We start from the raw sequence: 12022 nt of genomic DNA, 5'->3' as shown, positions 1-12022 counted from the left end.
CATCGGGAAAAACGTGCAAGTATACATCGATGATGTCGTCATAACGTCAAAAAAGGGGGCAACGCTGATCGAGGATCTCAAAGAAACTTTTGACAACCTCGACAAATTCTCGCCTCAAGCCGAACCCGACGAAGTGTTCTTTTGGCGTCCCAACAGGAGAACTTCGGGGTTTCTAGTTTCAGCAAGAGGGATTGAAGCAAATCCCGACAAAATACAAGCCATAGTAACAATGAGAAAGCCAACAAAGTTGAAAGAAATACAACGAGCTAACCGGGCGAGTCGCAGCTTTGAGCAGCATTCGTCGCCGAGTTAGGAGAAAAAGCGTTACCATTTTATGCGTTGATAAAACAAGGAGATAAATTCCAGTGGAACGAAGAAGCCGATAGAGCTTTCGAAGATCTGAAGCGAAAAATCTCGACACCACCAATCCTGGTGGCTCCAAAGGAAAAGGAACCTCTCCTGTTATATATTGCAGCCACACCCCAAGTGGTTAGCACGGTATTAGTTGTTGAAAGAGAAGAAGAAGGGAAAATCCATGGAGTACAGCGGCCAGTATACTTCGCGAGCGAAGTTTTGTCGCCGTCAAAACAAAGGTACCCTCAGTACCAAAAGCTAGCATATGGAGTGTTCACAACGAAGACGAAAATTGCGCCACTATTTTTCGGCACACCCGATCATAGTGGTCAATGAAGCTCCCTTGTCAAATATATTAAACAACCCAGAGTTACTGGTCGTGTCTCCCTTTGGGGAATAGAACTTTCCCTCGGGACATCACGTATGAAAAAGAAAAGCAATCAAGTCGCAAGTTCCGCCGTACTTCATCGCAGAGTGGATGGAGTTGCAAAACACAGGACCTCCGGACTTGTCGAGAACCTGGACTATGAACTTTGATGGGTCCAAAAGACTAGAAGGAGCTGGTGCAGGAGTAGTACTCATATCACCTGAAGGCGACAAATTGAAGTACATCCTTCGGATGACATTCCCTAACGCATCTAACAATGAAGCAGAATATGAAGCTCTCATACACGGGATGAAGATGGCGAAAGCCTGCGGTGCAACTCGACTAAAAATCTTTGGCGACTCACGCGCTGGTGGCGCAGCAAGTTATGAACCAATGTGACGCAATCAATGATAGCATGATGGCATACAAGGAGGTGTACAACGAGCTCGAGAAGTTGTTCGATGGATGCGAAGTAAATCATGTTAGTAGATTGAGCAACGACGAAGCCGACGTTCTTGCAAACATCGGGTCGCAATGCCTGGCAGTCCCGCCAGTGTGTATTCTGGGAAGAGATAACAGAGAGATCCACTAAGTCAACAAAACCAAAAAAGAAGGAGAAGAAACCCCCGGGGGCTACCAAGGAAAAGCAAGAGGACGAAGAAGAAGATCAGGACCTGGTCATGGTGATACAGATACCATGGATGCAGCCGTACATATCATATATCCTCAGGAAAGAAATACCCGACGATCCAGTCGAAGCAAGGCGAGTAATTCGACGCTCCAAAGCTTTTACGGTGGTCAAAGGAGAATTGTATAAGCGAAGTATTTCAGGCGTCTTGCAAAGGTGCGTCACACCCGAAGAAGGAAGAATAATTCTGAAGGATGTACACGAAGGAATATGTGGCCACCACGCAAGTAGTCGAGCTATTGCGGCCAAAGTTTTTCGAGCAGGATTCTACTCGGTTGACAAGAATCGAGGACGCCAAGGAAATAGTAAGAACTTGCGACGCGTGCCAAAGGTTTGCCGCAAAACCTCACTCTCCAAGCAGCAGAGTTAGCACCAATACCATTGTCATGGCCTTTTGCTCAATGGGGACTTGATATGGTGGGCAAGTTACACAAATCTTGGCCAGGAGGAAAGGAGTACATGTTAGTAGTCGTCGACAAATTTACAAAGTGGATAGAAGCGAAGCCGATAAATTCACCGGATGGAGCATCCGCAGATAAAATTCGTAAAAGGCCTCGTCTTCGCATTTGGAGTGCCCCACAAAGATCGTTACGTACAACGGCAGAACTTCACATCCCATGAATTCAAAGATTATTGCGAAGAGGTCGGTATCAAGCTGAACTTTGCGTCGCTTGCACATCCTCAAACCAATGGGCAAGTCGAGAAAGCCAATGGCATCATCTCGCAATGGTATCAAGAAGCGCTTGTTAGGACCACTAGAAAAAGCTCGACATACCCGGCCCGAAGAACTACCAAGTGTGTTGTGGAGCATCCGAACAACACCAAATACAACGACACAGAAACTCCGTTTTTCTCGGTTCATGGAGCGAAGCAGTATTTCCAATCGAGATAGAGCACAACTCTCCACGCGTCGCGGAGTATGACGAAGAGACGTCGAGAAAAGCGCTAGAAGATGATGTCGACGCACTTGATGAAGCTCGAGATGAAGTACTGTCTCGGGTAACCAAATATCAACAGGATTTGAAGAATTACCACAGTCGACGTTTGCGGCCAAGATCTTTTCAAGTGGGCGACCTAGTTCTTCGGCTCACGCAAAAAAGTCATGAAAAACTCGAGTCACCATGGCTTGGCCCTTACATCGTCACGGAAGTAATCGGAGGAGGAGCATACAGGATAAAGGACAAGAAGACAGGGTGGAGGAGCCAAACCCCCGGAACGTGGCGCAACTTAGGCGGTTCTACGCCTAGAGTCGAAATATAGTCCTTGTAAAACTTCAATGTACCGAAACGCCCGCGAGTTTTCGGACGCACTCTTTTCCTTTTTCGGGGCACCGAGTGGGGCCGGAGAAGGTTTTTAATGAGGCGGGCTCGTGGTGCTGCAATATAATAAAGATAGTGGAGATATATTTCTTATTCTTCGACACGCTCGGGGGCTCAACGCCCAAGTCTCAAAATACATACAATATAGATTCACCGAAATATTTCGCCTTGGTACATTAATACCTCGCCAAATATAACAAAATCGGAAGCCAGTAATCATAAATATAGTGAATACATCTCGAATCATAAGCGCCTTGGTTTAAAAACCTCGCCAGGTAAATATAGAACTTCGACATCAAAGATACTCGAAGATTGGCAATTCATACAAGGGACAGACAAGGATGTCTTATTACAATAGAAAAGATAGATTTCAAAAGAGGGAAAATAGTAAAAACTTCGCCCAGTCAGGCTCGGGGGCTTCAACAACATAGTGGACCTCAGCAATATACAATAGATTCCTTCGGAAATACAAAAAAGAAGAGAGGAGGGAAAACAAAAAAGTGTGATACAAGGTTTCCAATATAATACAAGTCAGTTAAAACCCAAGATAGTATCTACCGACAAACCCCTGGTTGTTTTATGTTCAGCATAAGAACCCTTGGTAAAGAACTCCGAGTCCATCCGAAGAAGTTCATCTATCATCGACTCTGCCACAGGAGCTACCATCGCGTCGATTGAGTCGATATCATTTTTCCGACGTGTTTTCTTGGCTAAGCAACTAGCAACAATCTTCGTCATGTCCAATTTTGGGTAACAGATGTTTATCATGATCATGGCAAATCTCGCCCCAGCAGTGAGCTGCGCCCGCACAAAGTAATGGATGCGAGGAGCATCTCTGAATACCTCCAAGAATGCGGGAAGAGTTTTTGGAACCTCGTTTCGCGGAAACAGATTCCTATAGACAAGGGTTAATGTCGACGTGCAAAAGCCGAGAAAATCGCGCACTCGGCAAGCACGATCTTGGAACCTAACAATTTGTTGGGTTCGTTCAGGAGTGGCCCAGAACAAACATCCATGATTAAGAGAGAGATTAACAAGAAGATTTGTTCTCTCATTCACTCTCTGATCTTCGGCAGCAGAGTCAAGAACTGAGCCTGATAAAAGTGACAGGGCAAGAAATTGGAAGAAAGACACAGCAAGATAAAGAAGAGGCATCAAAAGAAAGCAAAAACGTACCTAGCATATCTGTGCTAGCTTCCAGCATTAGTTCAAGCATACTATTCTCTCGGGTTGTAGCTCCCTTCGCTTCCAAGACAAGAAAGATCCCTAGCAGCCATAGCTTCGTGGCTTGATGAAGAGCAAGTTTTTCTCCTTCAGAGGCTTTCCGAGATTGTTCAATCATGGCCAAAGTCTGCTTCTTCGTAGATTGAAGTTGTTGTCGAAGCTCTTGCAAATCTTCCGACAAATGTCCGCTTGATGAACCCTCGAGGAGATTATGGTCGACTAGTTTTTTCTTCGAGAAGGAAGATGCAGGTGAAGCAGCGGCGAACAAGGAGGGGTCGAGTAGTTATCAAATATTAACCGGAAAAGAAAGGCCCAGGATCAATGAAAAGCACGAAGGGAAATTTCATTACTTGCTAGAAAATTTACATGGATATTACAAAAGAAAGTTCTCCAGGAGGACTAAGTGAGTAATTGTCGCCAAGGCTAAAAATGGCGACAAGGGCAAAAGAAATAGAAAAAGAAACGAGGCATGCAACTAGACCTCCGGCCTCGAAGAGCTAGGAGTCGAAGCTGGCTTGATTCCGAGATACGCCAAGATCTTCTTCGTGTTGGGCTTGGCTGCCTTGATCGCCGACCTCCATCTCGATTGCTCTATCTCGATCGGTGTCGCCAACCTTCATCCAATCAAGCGTCTGTTGGCTGTCAGCAACTAGGGCAACAGTATTCTCGACAGCAACCTTCATATTTTCCTGACGCATCTTTAATCCAAGGTCTTCCGATGAATTGAAAAGCTTGGCAAGGGCAAGGAAAGTCGAAGGCTCCTCTTTCTTCGGGAAGAAGTAGGGGAACAACGCCGACAAACCCGCACTGGCATTGGCCACGCCTTCACGAATTTCGCGCCCATGGAACTCCAGAAGAGAAAGTGCGTCAAGGAGAGGGTCATCGACGGCATTCTCCAGATCAAAATCTTGGTTTGTTTGGGCTGTCACACGAGACAAAAACATTAGTTGAAAACCAGGAAACAAGAAGTATAATAAAATAGAAGGGATTGATGATATTACTCAGCGTACGTCGACTTTGCAACTTCAAACGCTTGATGATCCCCTGCTCACGTGCAGCTTGTGCAGCTTTCTGCTCGTCTAAGGCAGATTCAGCATTTTTGAGCCTTTTCTGCAGTTCCTCGACACTAGCGGCCTTTGCTTTGGCATCATCAGCCTCAGCTCTAGCTTCACTAGCGGCAAGTTCGGCATTCTCGCGAGCCGCTTCACTGTGCTCTAGTTTGTGAGCAAGTGCGTCGGCACGCTTATTGGCCTCTGCAAGTTTCTCTATCGAGATAAAAAAGAAGAAGGAAAAATCAAAAATCGCGACAAACAACAGGAGCAAAAGCCGGGAAGAACGGCAAATATAGAGATTGTTACCTTCGGTTCCGTCGGCATACTCGCGGTACCCAATAAATTGGGACCCGATGCGGATAAGATCCTTGATCATGGGCTGTCAAAGAAGAAGAACGAAGGGGAAAACATCGGCATTAAAAAAGTAAGGGTTTACAAAAGCAAAATAGAAGAAATATAGACATCGACAAACTTACATCATCCAAGAGTCGCGACGAAGAGCTGCTCAATTGAGGAGGAGGCTCAATGATCATTTCAACCCTTGCCCTTTTTGGTGAAGGGGCAAGGGGGCTTGATGGTGGAGTAGTGGTGACGACGTTTTGTTGAGGAGGCGACGTTTCATCTCCTTCAACTAGCGTGTCTGAAACAAGTACAGTACGTGACGTGCTTGTCCGAGGAGCCACGTCAGTAACTGGTACTTCTTCTTCCTCATCACTATTGAACAAAAAATCGACAGTATAAAAAGCAAGACAAGATAAATATTTCGAGTACAAAAAAAAGGGGGAGAGATAAAGTCGACTTACGAGCTGATGAGGGATTCAACATAAGGATCATAAGCTGCCTTCGGATGAGAAGGAACAACTTCTTCAGCCTTAGAAGTGCCATAATCCTCGGCATTTTTCCTTTTCCTATTGTTCTTTGGAGAAACAAGCAGGAGGAAGGGATTGCGTCGACTCACCGGCTTCGTACTCGGCTTCTTTTCATGAGAAGCCGCAGATTTGTGAGAACCCGCGACTTCACTTTCAGGAACAGAAGAGCCTTGAGTATCTTCGGCAACGATGGCCATTTCTTCGACTTCTCCACCCTCAGGAAGAGGAGGAAGGGAAGTCATACTAGGATGGTTCTGTTAAAAAATAATAATGACAAAAGGAAAAATGAAGAGATGACAATACAATGAGATGAAGAGAAAGTGCGGATCGAGATAAAAACTCGAGAAGACAAAGTACCTTGGGGAGTGGATTGGTAGAGCTGTAAGGTTCCACGCGACTTGAGGAAGGAATTGGGTCTTTGCCCAGACGAGAAAGTCTTCGAAGCAACTTCTCGAAGTCCTTGGTGGAAAGATCACCGGAGATTCTGTTGGCGTCATTTACACCGCAGTACGTCCAAAGGGGATTTTTGCGAGCCCGAAGAGGTTGCACTCTAATCTTAAGGAAGTAGGCAAGTGATTTGAACACCAGACAGCTCCTTGCCTCGAGTGTTCTGAAGCTGACGAATACGAGACATGAGTGCCTCTGTCGCCTTTTTCTCTTCCTCAGAAGCCTCGGCATCCCAAGAACGGCGACGCTGAATTTTGGCATTCCCGTCGAAGGGAATTATGTTATGCTCAACGGAGTTGGCGCTTTCTTCGTGAATGTAAAGCCACCTCTTGCGCCATCCTTGGACAGTAATCAGGAAACTTGACGTCGAAATAGTCGACATCAGTACGAACACGGATAACAACGCCACCTATGTTATAAGTGACGTTGTGGGAGCCATTGCGGCGGATGCGTAAAATGCGCTTCCAAAGAGCCCAATTGGGAGCAACTCCAAGGAAGCATTCGCAAAGGGTGATAAAAATAGAAATATGAAGGATGGAATTAGGGGTCGGATGGTGCAGCTGAATCCCATAAACGAAAAGAAGGCCGCGGAGGAAATCATGGATTGGAGGCGAAAGGCCGCGGATCGGATGATCAACAAAACTAACCCGGTACTCCATTGGAGGATTGGGGTAGCTTTCTTCGCTAGGAAAGCGGATGGCGTCCTCCTTCTTCATAAGGCCGAGCCTCTTCAGCATGTTGGTATCTTGGTTGGAGATTTTCGATCTCTCCCACTCAAGATCCTCGGCGGCCATCTTGGATTCAGGAGTGCTGTGGCGAGTTAGGCGCGCGCGCGGTGGCATCAACGGCAATGGGCAGAGCAATGTATGCGAGTGCGGAAACTAAGAGAGAGTTGGGCGCAGAAGAAGCTTTGCGAAGAGGAACAGATGTGCGGCGCAAGCGAGGGGATGAACAGAGGTTGAAGAAAGGTTTATATAAGAATTGGGTGAAGCAGTGTGCCGTTGGATGAGGAAATCGTGTGGTGAGAATAGATCTTCTAGATACAAGGGCAAAAGAGTATTTTTACTGAGATAGGCATTACCGTACGTGCGCCAGAAAAAGCGGAGGACGTGTGTCCCCCACTTGCACGACGTGTCAACGTGGTGGGAAAGATGGACCCACAAGGCAGGAAAAACTCGACCATTAGTAGAGTTGAAGGGAAATTTGACAAGGGAAAATATGTCGACAAGAAAAAGGAGAATGGCGACAAGGCAAGTTATTTGCATACTTCGGGAGCCTTTGGTCAGAAACAAGTTTTTGCCCAAATGCTCGGGGGCTACTTCGAAAAAGTAAAGTTTCGACTATGGTAAATATAGAAATTGGGGGAGCCTACAACCAAGCACAAGTTCTTGGCTGTAGCCTCGGGGGCTACTCCCATCGGGAGCGCTGTTCGCGCACCCGATATATAAAAAAAAAAAAGGGAAAGAATATCGGGAGAAAGAAGAAGAGATAAAGAGAATATCGGGAACTAATGGCAATATACCGACAAGGTGGACTAAAATGTTGAGCCTACAACCAAGCACAAGTTCTTGGCTGTAGCCTCGGGGGCTACTCCCATCGGGAACGCTGTTCGCGTGCCCGATGAAATTTAGAAAAGAAAAAGAAAGATAGAAAAGCAAGAGAGTATATTTCGAGTTATAATTAACTCTACATATACTCCCATCGGGAAATTGATAGTCATATTTGACTCGATAAAATGTGCCATTCCAACAGCCGGAAAAGCACTCGACAATATATTCTCAGAACGCCAAAGTTGCGATCAATTTCTGAATGCCGCAAATTTGCGAAGGTAAGACCCCAGATCCGTTCTGCCGGGCGTGGCATCGCCTAAGACTCGCGCTCTGCTGCTTTTATCCGTATCAACAGATACGAAGAAAAATCCTAACGGACGCGTTAGGTACCCGATAAAATTGACTGGGACTCGACAGAATGGTAAGACCTTAAGCGGCACCTGTCGAAGTTTACACCAGTATCCCGAGATCATGTCCAGGGACGTGATCTTGAAGTAGGTTTTTGCGGATTGCCACTAGAGCAGTTAACTAGTACCTGATCCGTCAGATGAACTAGCCCCAACTACCAATATCCCTGTACAATATAGAAATTAATGTAAAGAAATATAGAAAAGATTAAATTGTCGAATAAAATAAACAGTGGAGATTTTCCCTGACTCTACGATTCAAGCAAAATCTCGGGGCTACCGACATAGGCATCCCAAATGGGCCTCGCCGAAGATAGTACCGGGGTTTACTGAAGGCCCACTACCCGAAGAATAAGAAGGTTCGAGAGCCCAAGATGTATTAAGGAAAATAGAATTGTAATAGAAAGTATTGTTTGTAATCTGATGGGATAAGTTAGAAACCGTCCCGAACTCTGTAACTTGTACAAGACGAAACCCTCGACTCCACCTCTTATATAAAGGGGGAGTCGAGAGACGAGGAGATCATCGAATCATTGTTCACAAACCCTAGTTTTCACAATCGTCGAGTACTTTTCGGCTGAAACCTTCGAGATCTACTTACCCTCTACTTCTAACTAAACCCTAGCCTATCACCCGTAGGCATTGACAAGCCGATACCTTGTCACCGAGCAGGTAAAACGATAACAAAGATAATTTCTTGAGTGACATGCCATCATAAACTTGGTCATATTGTAAACATATGTAATGAATGCAGCGATCAAAACAATGGTAATGACATGAGTAAACAAGTGAATCATAAAGCAAAGACTTTTCATGAATAGTACTTCAAGACAAGCATCAATAAGTCTTGCATAAGAGTTAACTCATAAAGCAATAAATCAAAGTAAAGGTATTGAAGCAACACAAAGGAAGATTAAGTTTCAGCGGTTGCTTTCAACTTGTAACATGTATATCTCATGGATATTGTCAACATAGAGTAATATAACAAGTGCAATATGCAAGTATGTAGGAATCAATGCACAGTTCACACAAGTGTTTGCTTCTTGAGTTGGAGAGAGATAGGTGAACTCGACTCAACATAAAAGTAAAAGAAAGGTCCTTCAAAGAGGAAAGCATTGATTGCTATATTTGTGCTAGAGCTTTGGTTTTGAAAACATGAAACAATTTTGTCAACGGTAGTAATAAAGCATATGTATCATGTAAATTATATCTTACAAGTTGCAAGCCTCATGCATAGTGTACTAATAGTGCCCGCACCTTGTCCTAATTAGCTTGGGTTAACACGGATTATCATTGCATAACATATGTTTCAACCAAGTGTCACAAAGGGGTACCTCTATGCCGCCTGTACAAGGGTCTAAGGAGAAAGTTCGCATTGGATTTCTCGCTTTTGATCATTCTTCAACTTAGACACCCATACCGGGACAACATAGACAACGAGATAATGGACTCCTCTTTTAATGCTTAAGCATTCAACAACAATTATTATTCTCATATGAGATTGAGGTTTTATGTCCAAACTGAAACTTCCACCATGATTCATGGCTTCAGATTAGCGGCCCAATGTTCTTCTCTAACAATATGCATACTCAAACCATTTGATTGTGAAAACCGCCCTTACTTCAGACAAGACGAACATGCATAGCAACTCACATGATATTCAACAAAGAGTAGATGGCATCCCCAGGAACATGGTTATCGCACAACAAGCAACTTAATAAGAGATAAAATGCATAAGTACATATTCAATACCACAATAGTTTTTAAGCTATTTGTCCCATGAGCTATATATTGCAAAGGCGAATGATGGAATTTTAAAGGTAGCACTCAAGCAATTTACTTTGGAATGGCGGAGAAATACCATGTAGTAGGTAGGTATGGTGGACACAAATGGCATAGTGGTTGGCTCAAGTATTTGGGATGCATGAGAAGTATTCCCTCTCGATACAAGGTTTAGGCTAGCAAGGTTATTTGAAACAAACACAAGGATGAACGGTACAGCAAAACTCACATAAAAGACATATGGTAAACATTATAAGACTCCATACCGTCTTCCTTGTTGTTCAAAACTCAATACTAGATATTATCTAGACTCTAGAGAAACCAAATATGCAAACCAAATTAGCAAGCTCTAAGTATTTCTTCATTAATGGGTGCAAAGTATATGATGCAAGAGCTTAAACATGAGCACAACAATTGCCAAGTATCACATTACCCAAGACATTATAGCAATTACTACATGTATCATTTTCCAATTCCAACCATATAACAATTTAACGAAGAAGAAACTTCGCGATGAATATTATGAGCTAAGAACACATGTGTTCATACGAACCAGCGGAGCGTGTCTCTCTCCCACACAAGCATGATGTAATCCAATTTATTCAAACACAAACAAAAACAAAAGCAAACAGACGCTCCAAGGAAAGTACATAAGATGTGGCCGAATAAAAATATAGTTTCAAGAGAAGGAACCTGATAATTTGTCGATGAAGAAGGGGATGCCTTGGGCATCCCCAAGCTTAGATGCTTGAGTCCTCTTGAAATATGCAGGGATGAACCACCGGGGCATCCCCAAGCTTAGACTCTTCACTCTTCTTGATCATAGTATATCATCCTCCTCTCTTGACCCTTGAAAACTTCCTCCACACCAAACTCGAAACAAACTCATTAGAGGGTTAGTGCATAATCAAAAACTCACATGTTCAGAGGTGACACAATCATTCTTAACACTTTTGGACATTTCTCAAAGCTACTGGAAGGTAATGGAACAAAGAAATCCACCCAACACAGCGAAAGAAGCAATGCGAAATAAAAGGCAGAATCTGTCAAAACAGAACAGTCCGTAAAGACGAATTTTAAAATGGCACCAGACTTGCTCAGATGAAAATGCTCAAATTGAATGAAAGTTGCGTACATATCTGAGGATCACTCACGTAAATTGGCATAATTTTCTGAGTTACCTACAGAGAATTAGACCCAGATTCGTGACAGCAAAGAAATCTGTTTCTGCGCAGTAATCCAAATCTAGTATTTACTTTACTATCAAAGACTTTACTTGGCACAAAAAAACACAAAACTAAGATAAGGAGAGGTTGCTACAGTAGTAAACAACTTCCAAGACTCAAATATAAAACAAAGTACTGTAGCAAAATAACACATGGGTTATCTCCCAAGAAGTTCTTTCTTTATAGCCATTAAGATGGGCTCAGCAGTTTTAATGATGCACTCGCAAGAAATAGTAGTTGAAGCAAAAGAGAGCATCAAGAGGCAAATTCAAAGCACATTTAAGTCTAACATGCTTCCTATGCATAGGAATCTTGTAAGTAAACAAGTTCATGAAGAGCAAAGTAACAAGCATAGGAAGATAAAACAAGTGTAGCTTCAAAAATTTCAGCACATAGAGAGGCATTTTAGTAACATGAAAATTTCTACCACCATATTTTCCTCTCTCATAATAACTTTCAGTAGCATCATGAGCAAACTCAACAATATAACTATCACATAAAGCATTCTTATCATGAGTCTCATGCATAAAATTATTACTCTCCACATAAGCATAATCAATTTTATTGGTAATAGTGGGAGCAAATTCAACAAAGTAGCTATCATTATTATTCTCATCAAGTGTAGGAGGCATAATATAATCACAACAAAATTTACTCTCCATAGTAGGTGGCACCAAAAGACCACTATCATTATAATCATCATAAATAGGAGGCAAAGTATCATCAAAGAAAATTTT

The sequence above is a fragment of the Lolium rigidum genome, chromosome 2, assembly GCF_022539505.1.
Source record: "Lolium rigidum isolate FL_2022 chromosome 2, APGP_CSIRO_Lrig_0.1, whole genome shotgun sequence".
NCBI lineage: Eukaryota > Viridiplantae > Streptophyta > Magnoliopsida > Poales > Poaceae > Lolium > Lolium rigidum.
Note: the sequence above shows the minus strand (reverse complement) of the source record.